Genomic DNA, 12,546 nt, shown 5'->3' with positions numbered 1-12,546 from the left:
GATCTATAAACACACGTGGAGTTGGCAAAACACCCAATGTATCAGTAAGAACTGAGCAGGAATATCTTGTCCAGTTTTGGGCACTGTGGTTTAATGAAGATACAGGCCAATTGGGGAATGTCAGAAGAGCAATGTGAGCACATTTATACTGTGGAACTATTTTACTCTCTAAAATTGGCTGTAGGCAGACAGTTCCCTGGCCTGTGCTAACTCATCAGGTATGCCCTGCGGCTCTCCAGGAGAGTGCAAGCTCTCCTAGGTCCAGCTGGGCCAGTCACTGGTTGTCATGGCCTAAAGAGTTTTCCAGGCCATGGGTATATAGAGATCATGACCGTGGGTTTGCAGGATATTTTAATACACAAGGACACAAAGGCTTTATCTTCTAAATGTCTCTATTTTTATTATAGATCACCACAAATGCTATGCAAGGCTATATATTATCAGTAAAGTTTACATATCCATCTCTCAAGCCATTACAAATTACTATCAGCAGTCAATACAGCACCAACCAGTGATATAGCAACAATCAATTGTATAGCAGCAATCAATATTGTAGCAACCAATAGCCAACCATCACTAACAGGTGTAGGGACTATTACAGGTACTACAATCCCATCACACTGAAACAAATTTATCAACAATTAGCAGCACACATGCTTATGACAGATTACTTATATAGATGTATAATGCCCATGTCAAATAAGGTAAACAGATTGCAGAAGGGGCCAAACCACCCCACAGGTGGGAGAACAAACCAAACTGACTCCAAAAGTGGGCCCAAAGGGTGTCTAGTAAGGTAACAGAGAGACTCTCACTTCAGCGATTATCTCACATCACAGAGCTTCCAGTCCGTCAGCCGGATCCCCAGTGAGAGTCCAAGATCTTGTAAAGAGTTCATGTGGAGAATTTAGCCTGTTTAAGGAAGAAAAAAATGCATACAGTATGCGTTGTTCACAGTTGTTTTACTCATTTTGCATAAAAATTAAGTCATTTTCATATCAAAGAGGCATAAGAGGATGTAGAAATCATCCCTTCCAGCAGCCAATAGATGTTGCAAAACTTAATTTTTCACATATAACAAATGATAGCTGAAGTTTCCTGACTTGATCTGATAAATTTTTATTTTTTTCTAGAGTATTTTTCACCTTTTCAGATCATAAATGATCATTAAAGTCCCTTGTTTTTGCACTTTTTGGTGGTATCTTAGGATGTCTCCAGTTTCTAGGCACCCTGTGTGTATTTCAAGGAGACCAGCTGCTGCATTTTCCAAGTGTTTTTCTGGTTCTCAGGCCTGGTTCCCAGGCTCACAGCTCCCAGGCTGGCAGGAATTTTCTCTGTCAATATATTTCAGCAGACATTTTGTTCTGTTCAGTAATTTTCCCCTTCTAGCCAAGTTGCATTTGAGGCTGCTCACATTGCTTGTGTCCAGAAATAATCTCTGATGTTGTTTGAATTATAGACAAAGCGCATGATTTTATGGTCTTTATCCTGGTCTGAAATGACTGGCACCACCACATGAAAGACAACGACCATTTCTTTTAAAGTTTTAAACAGGCTGCCTGAGAATTTAATCAGTTGACCTTTACTTATTTTGTTGTGAGAAATAGTGAATATGAGTGCCTATTCACTGCTACATGCCATTCATGGCTGTATACACATGAGGATACACAGGCTCCTTTCTGAGCCTTTTCTTTCAAAGATGAAAACATTTTGAACTCCTTAACCTTCATACAAAAGCTATGCCAAGGCTTTGACTGCTCTTGCCTTCATATATATGTATTCTACTTCTGCTTTCCTGGAGGAGGAAAGAATCTGAACAGCACATAACATTCACAATATGATCATGCAGTGACAGAGGATTATTATTCTGTTTGTTCTCTGTTCCTTTCTCAAGATTTCTTAATGTTCTATTTACTTTTTTGATGGCTCCTGAGCATGGCATTGAGATTTTATTGGAATTGTCAATGGCAACTCAAAAATCTTTTTTTCCTGCTTGCTGATAGCTAATTTAGAGCTCATCACTGTTATGCATGGTTAAGAATGTTTATTTCCATGTGCAATACTTCATATTTATCAGCATCTCATCTGCCATTTTGCTCACAATCACCCGGTATTGTGAGCCATCTGCAACTCTTCACAGTTGAATTCCATTTTATTGCCTTAAATAATAGAGTATCATCAGAAAATTTCATTACTTCATTTTTCCAGATGACATATGAACATGTGGGATAACATGAGTTCCAGCACACATCCTTTCAAAGAGCTATGAAGTGAGAAGTCTTTCAGTTAACTTAATGATTTAAAGACATATAATGACAAAAAAAAAATTCTTAATAGGTGAGCAGTAGATGAGTCTCCATCTTTCCCTGTTGTATTTTTTTTGCCTTTAGTAGTGCTATGGGGACTCAGATGGAAGAATACCTACAGAGGGCAACACAGAATATTTCTAAAGATTCTGCCTTTTACTCTTTTGACTATTGTATTGGTTCTACTTTTGCATAATAGTCTGCTGTGCTCTGTGCCCTCTGAGAGGGGAAGATCTCAGCACCCAATGGGTGCTGCTGGTCCTTCATGCTGTATTGTACTTAGGCTTTCATCATCTGATACAGAGAGATGTTTTTCATTTTCATCCTGTACTCTGCATCAGTAATACCACAGCATGAGAAGCCTTTAAGTCATTGTTGTGGGAGCTTCAGGAAAAGGATATTAGAGAAGCCCTGCCACTGAGCTGTGAGGTGCAGAAAGGACCCCCTTTTGAACTAAACTCTTTCTGAGAGGAGCCTGGGGGCAGATGGATCTGATCTTAGCCACAGACTGTCAATGGCTTAAGTAACTTTGCCTTGCAGGCTTTAATGATGGCAAATCGGATATATTAATATAAAATGAATTATTTATTATGACAAATGATTAGACAAAAGATCTTAATCAGAGTTACTTACTACACAGTATAAAAAACTAAAATTACTAGCTGTGTGTAGTATAGTATAGTGTGCTACATCAATGCAATTATATCAAAGCTAGCAAAAAGAAACAATTAGTAAGTAGAGATTGATGTGACTCACCATACCCATGCTCATGGGCAGATCTCTTTCTCTTAACCTCAAGGAGTATCTGTGGGGGGCCTCTAACCTATCCAAGGGAATAAACTTCACACACTCCAAGGAGGAATGTGTTGGAAGAACCTAACTCTATGCAAGTGGACTGGCCTTTTATACTATAAAGTGACTGACTGCCCATTATATGTCTCCAGGCGAGTTTAGCAGCTTATCTGCCAAATCTTTGCCTCACTATCAGGATGATAATTTGGGGTTAGTTAGCCAGGCTGCTTTTAGCATCATTCAAAACAGCAAAACCAGCACATGGCAGCCCCTGTCAATCCACTACTCATAGCTTTGCAAGCAGGATGTTGTCCAAGCTGCTTGATCACATTCCAGGGCAGAGCATCTTGCTACAGTCTTTTCAGAGCATCTTGCTACGGTCATGCCTTCCCACAGTATTTTCAATCAAATATTGCAAAATCAATTGTGCTTTCACATCATGCCTTTAGTTTGCTCCACTGCTCCATAGCACAGATGAGAATGTCTTCATCCCCACCATTATCCTTTTTCCCAAATAAAGTAAAAGAATGCATAATAAAGAACTTTTCAGACGCCAAATGTTAACGGCTTCTTAAACAGCTAATTTGTAGTCATCAGCTTTTCCCCTTTCCCAAGCCTTTTGCATTGTATTCAATAGGTTGGTATTTAACCCAGGGACCTGGTGTACTGTTGACCATATCCCTGTTTCAATATCTATTCTAAGACATACACACTTGCAATTCCTTTCTTTTATTCAGCCGGAAAGGCCTTCATCTGAGGCCAGGCTTCAACAATTACACTTTTTCGCACGCATGGTGCCACGGCAGGACACAGTCTCAGTGGCAGCATCAAGAAGTGACATGCATCATTAGGCCTCTGAAATTCTCCCTGCACAGAGAAGAGGTTGCTCTCAGTGGGAGTACCCAGCCACAAGAGCATTAATTTCTCACTTTCCTTGGGGCAACTGAGGGAGGATGATATTCATGGTTTTGTTACTTCTCTCTCTTCTTGGTTTGAGGTATTTACAGATCAAGAATCACTGTACATTTATAAAGACACTTGCCTGCATGACTTCCCCCAGTCCATTAGATGGTGCAGGAAAAAAGGTCACATTGAATCCAGGAATCAGGGTACAAGAAGCAGCACAATTCTGCACCTTTTCCCCATCATGGCTTTCCACCTCCTACTGGTGCTGAACATACAGGGGGGCAACCAGGATGGCACAGCGGGTTGCCCCCACCTCCATACAAAGGGAATGGAGACCAATGGAGATCACTGCATGGTTGCCAGGGTCCACTTGCTACTGATGAAGCTCTGCTATGGACACTGAAATACATCAAGCCTTTGCTTTGCCTAAATCCCTCTAGGAAACTTTGGGAATTCGCTTTATCTATTTGCCGACCAAAATCTTCATATTCTGCACTTGCAACACTCAGGGAAGATGGAGTATGCATCCCTTTCCACAGTGCAGATATACTTGGGCTCATGTCCTGAAGGGAGGGCATTAGGTTGAGTGATGCTTGGGTGGAAAAGACAGAGGAACACAGCTAAGTTAATTGTGGTGTTTGTTTGGGATATCTGTTGAAGGCATTCATTGTGGATGAATTACTCTTCCCTGACAAACCAGAGTCAGAATGAAGCTCCCACAGGGATTTCGTGTGGGGACTGGTGTTCCTCACATCTGGTGTGGTGAGAAAAGTCCCCAGCACATAGACATTTCCCTCTTTTCCAGAAGATGACTGAGATGGCATTGCAAAATGAAGTGAGATAAAGTGTGGGTCAAACAGAAATGTTTCACTGAGTAAAGCAATGCAAGGACTAAATCACAAGGAGAGACTTATGGCTGGATATAGGAAAGAGCAATTCAGAAAGGGGTCTTGTAAAGTCTCTGTAATTAGCCACCTGAGAAAGCACTTGCTCATGCCTGTGACAGAGAAGCTACTCAGATCCCTTCATGCATCTTTCTGAAGTTTGTTGCATTTTAAAACTTCTTAGTTGACCAAGTCACTGCAACAGAGAATCACTGCAGTTAAAAATCTTTGATCATGACAGTTAATGTGTCCTGTAACATGATAATTCTTGCTCCACTGCCCCAGCAACACTGTGTTAATCGAATCTTGTGGGTCCTGTCTTGTAGTAGCAAAATGCACAAGCAGCTAAAATAGTATATTGGTTGGTTTTGCCTATTTAGAGAGAATGGAGTAGGTGCCACAAAGGCAAAACATAAGCGAGGAGGATTCAACTACCAGTCTCAAACCCACTAAATCAAACTATTATTTGCAGCAGCAAGCTTCGTTAGTAGGACTTTACCCTTGACACTTCCAATTCCAGTCTCCTGAGTACTCAGCATGGTTCATCTCTAGCTCTCCACAGTTTACAGCCCTTTACATTAGACTACATGGTCCTGTGTTGTCAGATTTACTCTCTTCCCTTCTTACCCCTCCAGTCAAAAACAAAGACTGTCTCCATTCTCTATAATATATTACCTTTACATCTGCCACAATTTAATTGGATCAGAGATAATATATAAACAGCTGGAATAATCAGACAAACAAAATGTTACATGAAGCTATTATATATCCTTTAAAAGCACACAAGAGAACAGCGTGTAATTTATATTCCCAGTAAACTATGTATGATGGTGGTACAACTTGCATATGGATTATCAAATACCTAATAGATACAGATCACAGTATTTTCTTGTAAGTAAAAATGCAGAAGAGACAAGGAATGGGTTCCCAAGACAGCAAGGAGGAGGAGCAGTGGATACATGCTGAAATGGCAGTGTGACATACTCTGCTCCCATTGACAACCCAACCCATGGGCTCTGGCTGTGTTTCCTGGGTGAGGTGCTGCAGTGAAGAATTCATTCCTCTCCCTGGTAATGGAGACGCCAGAACAATGAGAGTCCCTTCTCAGACAGCTCCTCCTGAGTCAGTGCTGCTGCAGGCAACAAGCCCTTTTCATTTCCTGCTCATTCACGGCCCCCTCTGTCACAGCTCTTAAAGTGTCTCGTTTCCTAAGCCTTTTGACCTGGTGAAACAGAGTAATGAAATTTTTGTGAAAGGCTGACTTAGCTCTCCAACATCAGTCACTGTTCATCACCCTGTGAGGTAGAAAAACTTATTACTAGACCTTTCATGGAATCAGGGCATGAACTACAGGTCACCAAAAGCCACGGTTATATTTTCATTAGCTGCAAAAGCCTTCAGATACAACTGTCACAACCAATTCTCTTTGAAGGGGACCATGAGGGACCTCAGAGAGAGCAGGAGCAGAGTGTGAAGGGGGTGTGCAAGCTCCAGAAGTTGGTGTCATATCTTGCAAAGTGGATAGCTTTTAGCTGGGAAACTTTTCCTAGAGAGAGAGTGGGGTAAAATTGGATGCTTGATGGGCTATCCAAAGGGATTTTGTCCAACATATAAAAAGCAAAGAAAAGTTTTTATTCCTTCTTCTAGCCTTTGGAGGAGGGTTGGAGGGGAGTCAGGGTGGGAATTGCATCTCTGAACTAAAGTGAACAGTGGAGAATCTTTCAAGTCATCTGTTCTACTTCAGCTGGCACAACCATAAGAAATTAATCTCTGTTTCATCCCCTTTAATTTCACAAACAGAAACATCCACTAGGGGGGAAAAGTTTTATATATTTGTGTCTTGACAGCATATCACAAGAGTGGGAAGTTGGGTCTACCCTTCCATCTGTTGCAGTTCACTCTGAATGACAGCAAGATTTATGTCCTGGTTTACCCCCCAGCTGGCAGCTCAGCCCCATGCAGCCAATTCCCATGGGCAGGCAGGTGTTCTGCCATTTCCAAGAAAGAGATCTGTGAAGCCCTCTGACCCATTGCCAGCAAGGTCTAGAAGAACAAACTGTGTGATAACGAATTTGCATAGAAAGCAAGAAACTTAGCTCCAGCGTGGGGAAAACTTACCTATAAATAGGTATCCCTGTTAAGCCTGGGTGCACACATCCCAGGACACTGAACACCCCATCAGCTGGATCAAAGCTGGAGCTGTGACTGGTGATCCTGCTTCCCTTCCTTCCTTCCCTCCTTCCTTCCTTCCTTCCTTCCTTCCTTCCTTCCTTCCTTCCTTCCTTCCTTCCTTCCTTCCTTCCTTCCTTCCCTCCCTCCCTCCCTCCCTCCCTCCTGCCCTATGATTCTAAACATCTGTGCCTTATCAGCACTGCTTTCAGTGCAAATCCAAAACATAGTCCCATGCCAGCTACTATGAAGTAAATTAACTCTATCCCAGCCAAACCCAGCATATTCTGGCAGAAAAAAACCATAGCAAAACAGATTTTTCTCTCACTTCTTTCCAGCAGCTCCAGAGATACCAATATGGCAAATAATCAAGATAAGCAATGGATTCCCAAAATATTTATCTTGCATTTATACACTTATTTGAAGGCTTCTTGCTCACTGCTTTCTCATGTTCTGGTTTTCTGCAAATTGCCTGGACGCTATCCTAATTTCCTGCTGATAATAAAAACTATATTAAAGTACAGAATAAAGCTTCTATTTAAAAAGAAATTCTGATATCTATGATACAATAATATCTTTCAGGAATGCAGAGAGACTTGCAGAACCACTGAAGAATAGAGAAGATCAACAAGTTCTGAAGACAATTTAAAAATAGTAATAGAATTTGTGTCTAGAGAGATTCAAGAAGACATTCTGCAAAGACGGGGGACAGATGCAGAGCATCTAATAAACATTTCACTCATGGCACATGAGTGATGAGCTACCCTGAAAGGTTTGGGCATTTTGGAAGGTGGTACCAGAGTGGGTGTCATGATGAAATTTATTTCTCATCCTGGGCTCTCACAAAGTGTCTTAGGAGTGTGCCTTCAAAATGTTAATTAATCTAATGGGAATTTCAGGCTTTGTGATCTACTTCAAGAGCTATAATAAGGCGTCTCTTAACTAGGTTTGAAGAAGATTGAATTATCATGGGAATTGAAATTTCCATGGCATAAGCAGCAAGTCATGATTTTATGCAGGGCACGATAAATCTCAAATACAAACATGTCTCCACTGAAAGATGCCCTTGAATCTCTCAACTCAACTAGTGTTTCCTGTTTGGCTTAAGAAAACTGCCCTGCAAGCAAGTTACTGAAAGGCAGCCTGGAGTGTAAGTTTGCAGTGCTCGGATGCAGCAGAGCCAGGTCACTTGGGCAAAGAGCTTGTACCAGGGCTGGTGTCATGATGTCCATACCTGACTGGTTCTGCATTTGCAGATTCCCATGGAAAGGCATTCCCCTAGGTACTGAGAGAATCAAGTCTTGGAGCTTCCTGAGGAAAATTCTGGAATATGCTGCTACCAGCTAGGCTCTGCACCTACCTCAGGCTGCCTAAAGCAGGTATGCCACCATCAGCTGCAGGCAGACCGAAGGCACTGTGAGACAAAAAAAATGCCACAGTTACATGGAACTGTTCCAAGGATCCCAACTTTGTGCAGAATACAGTTCTGGAATAAGACCCCAGAAAAGACTAGAGATTCAGAGTTCCAACAAACCTGTGCAGCTGACAGACTTGTGCCCCATCAAGCCTAAATGCTGCTCCCCTGCCCTTCAAATGCTATCAGGGACATGTGCTCACCAAAGCAATGTTGAAAAGAAGTGTGAACCTGTGATCTCACTCTTCAGCCTTGGTGCCATCTTTTCCAAAAATCAGAAAGGACTTCAGTGGGAACCTGCCACTTCAAATGGGAGCTGCCTCAGGATGACTAAGGATGGTTTGAAACAAATATCTGTGGCTAAGAATATTCCATTTAAGGGGAGAATTTACCATCAACAACACTCATCACAGGAATGACTCATCCCATACATAGCTAAAATGAAAATTAAAAATTGCATTTTGAGAACCCTTTTTTTTAAAAGCATCTTTAAACCCACACATCCATGCCAGAAAAACACAAGAACAACCATCAGTAGGCAAGGACCATTCATATACAGCCAGGAGAAGGCACACACTCACATGCCTCTCCAGCGTTCAAGGCAGGCTCGTTTCTCCACTTTGGAAGCTGCAGGTTATAGTCCACCTAAACCAACACCTAACTCCCTGTGTCTTTCTGTAAGAAGAGTCTAACAGATTCTCACAGCCTCTTTGAAGCCAATGGACCATCCAGCTCAAGGTAGGAATGTTCTGTATTCTGTTGTGTGTCCAGCTCATAATCATTGCAGCACACAGGGAGAAGATGAACTTGTCACTGGGATTATAGTTTAAACTGACTGACAACACTGATAAATGCTTAATCAAAATGACTATAAATGACCTGTCAAGATTTCCTACAACTCATCATTTAGAAGCATGAAAATTAATGTTATCTTTTTGTTTCCCTGATACCTGTGGAGATGTAGCTCTTATGGCAATGCTGCCTATGAAAGCACAGATCAGTTTTTTTCTGGTGTTTGCACTATGTCTATACTGCATTTAGTTCAATTATAAAATTCACTGTAGTGAGAAGCAAATTCTAAAAACAAAGAGTCATTATTTTGTCTGTACTCATATGCCTTTGCTTCCTTTTGAAATTATGATTACACCCACCTTGACATCTTCCATATGCTGCCAACACCTATGTTCAGATGGAAAACTGATCCTGTGCTCTTAGAAAAAGTCAGCATAACAACTATACTCTTTAAAAATAATGCAATAAAAAGGGTTTAAATGTTTAGCAGGAGTGAAATCAGTGCGACTGCCCCTTTTCAAAGAACAGGGTTCAGCCTAATCTAGGTAAGACTAGCTCTCTGCAGTGCCCATGCTAGAGGTAAAAGCAGAGTCTGCAATGTTTGGAGAAGTGCCTTGTGTTTTGATCTTCAAATAGAGTAGGACTGTTTTCTTCACTGAAAGTAATGCTGGCCTGTATGGCCAGTCACTTTTTCAAACTTCAGTCTTTCTCTTAGATAACTCCATCACTTTTTTTTCTGTTCTCTCTCCACTCGTTTCACCAGGCACAGTAACTTGGCCTCATTTTATCAAAAAACATCTTGCATTGCTTGAGAAGACTCACCCCATCCCTCTTTGCTGTTTTCTTTGAAGCCTGATTTTCACATGGCATCTAGAAAAAGTCTGTGAAAAAGCCAGTGCTGCAGGTAACATTTTCTCTAACATCTCCAACATTGGAAATGATTCAGTTCAAGTTTCTCAACAGATTAAACACCACAACTCAGCTGTAGTGATGTTTCATTTGGTCCTCCCTGCACCTCTTGTTCCTGGAAAAGATGTACTGGGCAGACTTTGGAGAGCGTCATTGCAGAAAATTATCCTGGGCTGGTAAAGCAGCAGGGAGAGCACATTTTTCTCTCAGCAAACATTTATTTGTTTCCCCCAATACCATATGCTTTATTTCATTTTTACAGTGCAAGAGAATGTGTTTGTAGATCCTCTGCCTTAATTTGAATTTTAGAGCCTGTTCTAAGATCTGTTGTGTTTGTGTGAATGTCTAGTGACTTATCAGATCTGTTCCCTTCTTAAGTGGAAACTGCACTCACAAGTTTACTGGACTGGCTCCTGAAGCTTAACGAATTCAAGTATAGCTACTACAAATAAATTAAAAATTATAATAAAGAAAATAATAATCTACCTTAATCAAAGGCCAGTAATCTCTGTTACAGGAGGACTAGCAAGAAGTTGAGGTTTCTTACACACAAGAACGCTTAAGAATCAGTTCTCAATGGTATTGATTAAACTGAATTAGGATGCCTGAGGGACCCTAGAGTAACTCCCAGTAAAGATATCCTTATTTACATTTGACCAGCTCTGAATGAGGGTGCAGATAATATTCCTAATATAAGTATAATATGGAAAAATGTAAATTTACTTCATTTTCTGGTAAGGGTGTCCTTTAACCAGTGGCAGAAAACTTAATAAAACCCAGTAAAGTTAATAAACCCAAAATACTTAATAAAACCCACTAGGTAAGAGACTTGACATATTTTCTATATGAGTATCTTAATGAATCCCTAAGTCTAATGGTATGAAACAGCAAAGAAATATATTTTTCCAGTAGAGAGTTCTGAAGATCTCCTGTGCAAATGGAAATACAGTCTAAAGTGGTGCTTAATGTCAACATTGGACAAGATGTAGCAGAAACAAAGAGAAGCACAGTTCTGCTCCAGAACATTTCTTCTATCTAAAAGTAATGTCAGGCAACATAAGGTGATTCTTTCTACCATGCTTTGTATTAGATGACAAAGCTGTTTTAAGAATTGTGGGTAGACAAGGAGCCGGAGGTGACCCAGCAATGTGTGCTTGCAGCCTGGAAAGCCAGCTGTGTCCTCAGCTGCATCAGAAGTGGTGTTGAGGGAAGGGATTCATTCCCTCTACTCCACTCATGAGACCTCACCTGGAGTTCTGCATCCAGCTCCGCGGACCCAGCATGAGAGGGACAAACGGCTGGAGCACCTCTCCTATGAGGACAGCCTGAGATAGTTGGGGCTCTTTAGCCTGGAGAGAAGGCTCTGGAGTGATCTGCCAACAGCCTTCCAGCACCTAAAGTAGCTGAAAAGAGAACTGGAAAGGGACTTTTTATAATGGCCTGTAGTTCTAGGACAAGGGGGAATGGCTTCACACTGAAAGAGCACAGGTTTAAATTAGGTGTCAGGAAGAAGTTCTTCTTTAATGTGAGACTCTAGAAAGGTTGCCCAGAGAATTTCTTTACTCCTTTGTGTGTTCAAGTCATGAGATTGCTGATGTGCCAGCACAACTCGTACTAGCCTTGTCTGCCTGAGCAGAAAGAAACCAGACCGCAGACTTGTAGAATTTGACTTCATTGCGTGCAGTGCTATGAGACGTCTTGCAACACTTTTCTCTACAGATTTTCCAGTGAGTATCAGGGACCTTCCAATGTGTGCAAAGTGCTACATTAAAAAAAAAAAAATTAAACTAATGGGATATAACTGTGCTACACACCTTTTCATGCTAAATGCACAGTGAAAGGTCTGCTTTGATATATGTAATCTGTGAAAAATATCTACTTAAATGCAGTATTCAGATTATTTCATAATGTTTAATATTATAATACACAGATCACTTGCAAGGTAATGCAATATAAGAAGCAGTTTTGTATGATATATAACAGAACACTAGCCAACAGGATAGAAAAAGAAATTGAAGTTTTAAATGAGGGATGGCATAAACATGTAAAGAGAATCTTTCCAATAAACAGTCTTTTTTGAGTTGTCTATACTGTTTAAGCTTTAAAAAATATTATTTATTAATAGTAAGCAAAACATGGAACAAACTGTGAGCTGCATTATGAATCCAAATCAAACAATGCCAAGCAGAAGAAACTGGTGTGACATTCTGCCTCCTGCAGCACTTCTGCATTCTTAATATCTGCATCCAGCTCACAATGTTTGCAATGAGGACAGAAAAGATCCACAGACTTGGTGGATTGGATTGATGACCTCAAGTGCAATAACTCTCCATAAAAGCAACATCTCCTTCAAGCTGTGAGCTGCAATTGATTC

At 40.9% G+C, this 12,546-nt stretch overlaps 1 long non-coding RNA gene across 1 annotated transcript; it reads right to left on the bottom strand.

The window, feature by feature from the left end:
* Nucleotides 1-415: 415 nt before the first annotated feature.
* LOC136286089 (uncharacterized) lies at nucleotides 416-7,125 on the bottom strand. The gene is made up of 3 exons (XR_010719747.1): nucleotides 7,007-7,125; nucleotides 5,873-6,110; nucleotides 416-912 (listed from the first exon to the last, which is right to left on the bottom strand). It is a non-coding gene; the product is annotated as an uncharacterized lncRNA (long non-coding RNA).
* Between the last annotated feature and the right edge of the window lie 5,421 nt (nucleotides 7,126-12,546).

The sequence above is a fragment of the Chamaea fasciata genome, unplaced genomic scaffold (assembly GCF_029207755.1).
Source record: "Chamaea fasciata isolate MVZ Bird 193981 ecotype frontalis unplaced genomic scaffold, bChaFas1.0.hap1 SCAF_2, whole genome shotgun sequence".
Classification (NCBI taxonomy): Eukaryota; Metazoa; Chordata; class Aves; order Passeriformes; family Sylviidae; genus Chamaea; species Chamaea fasciata.
The sequence above is the reverse complement of the archived record's forward strand: the minus strand, read 5'-3'. Positions and strand labels throughout refer to the sequence as shown.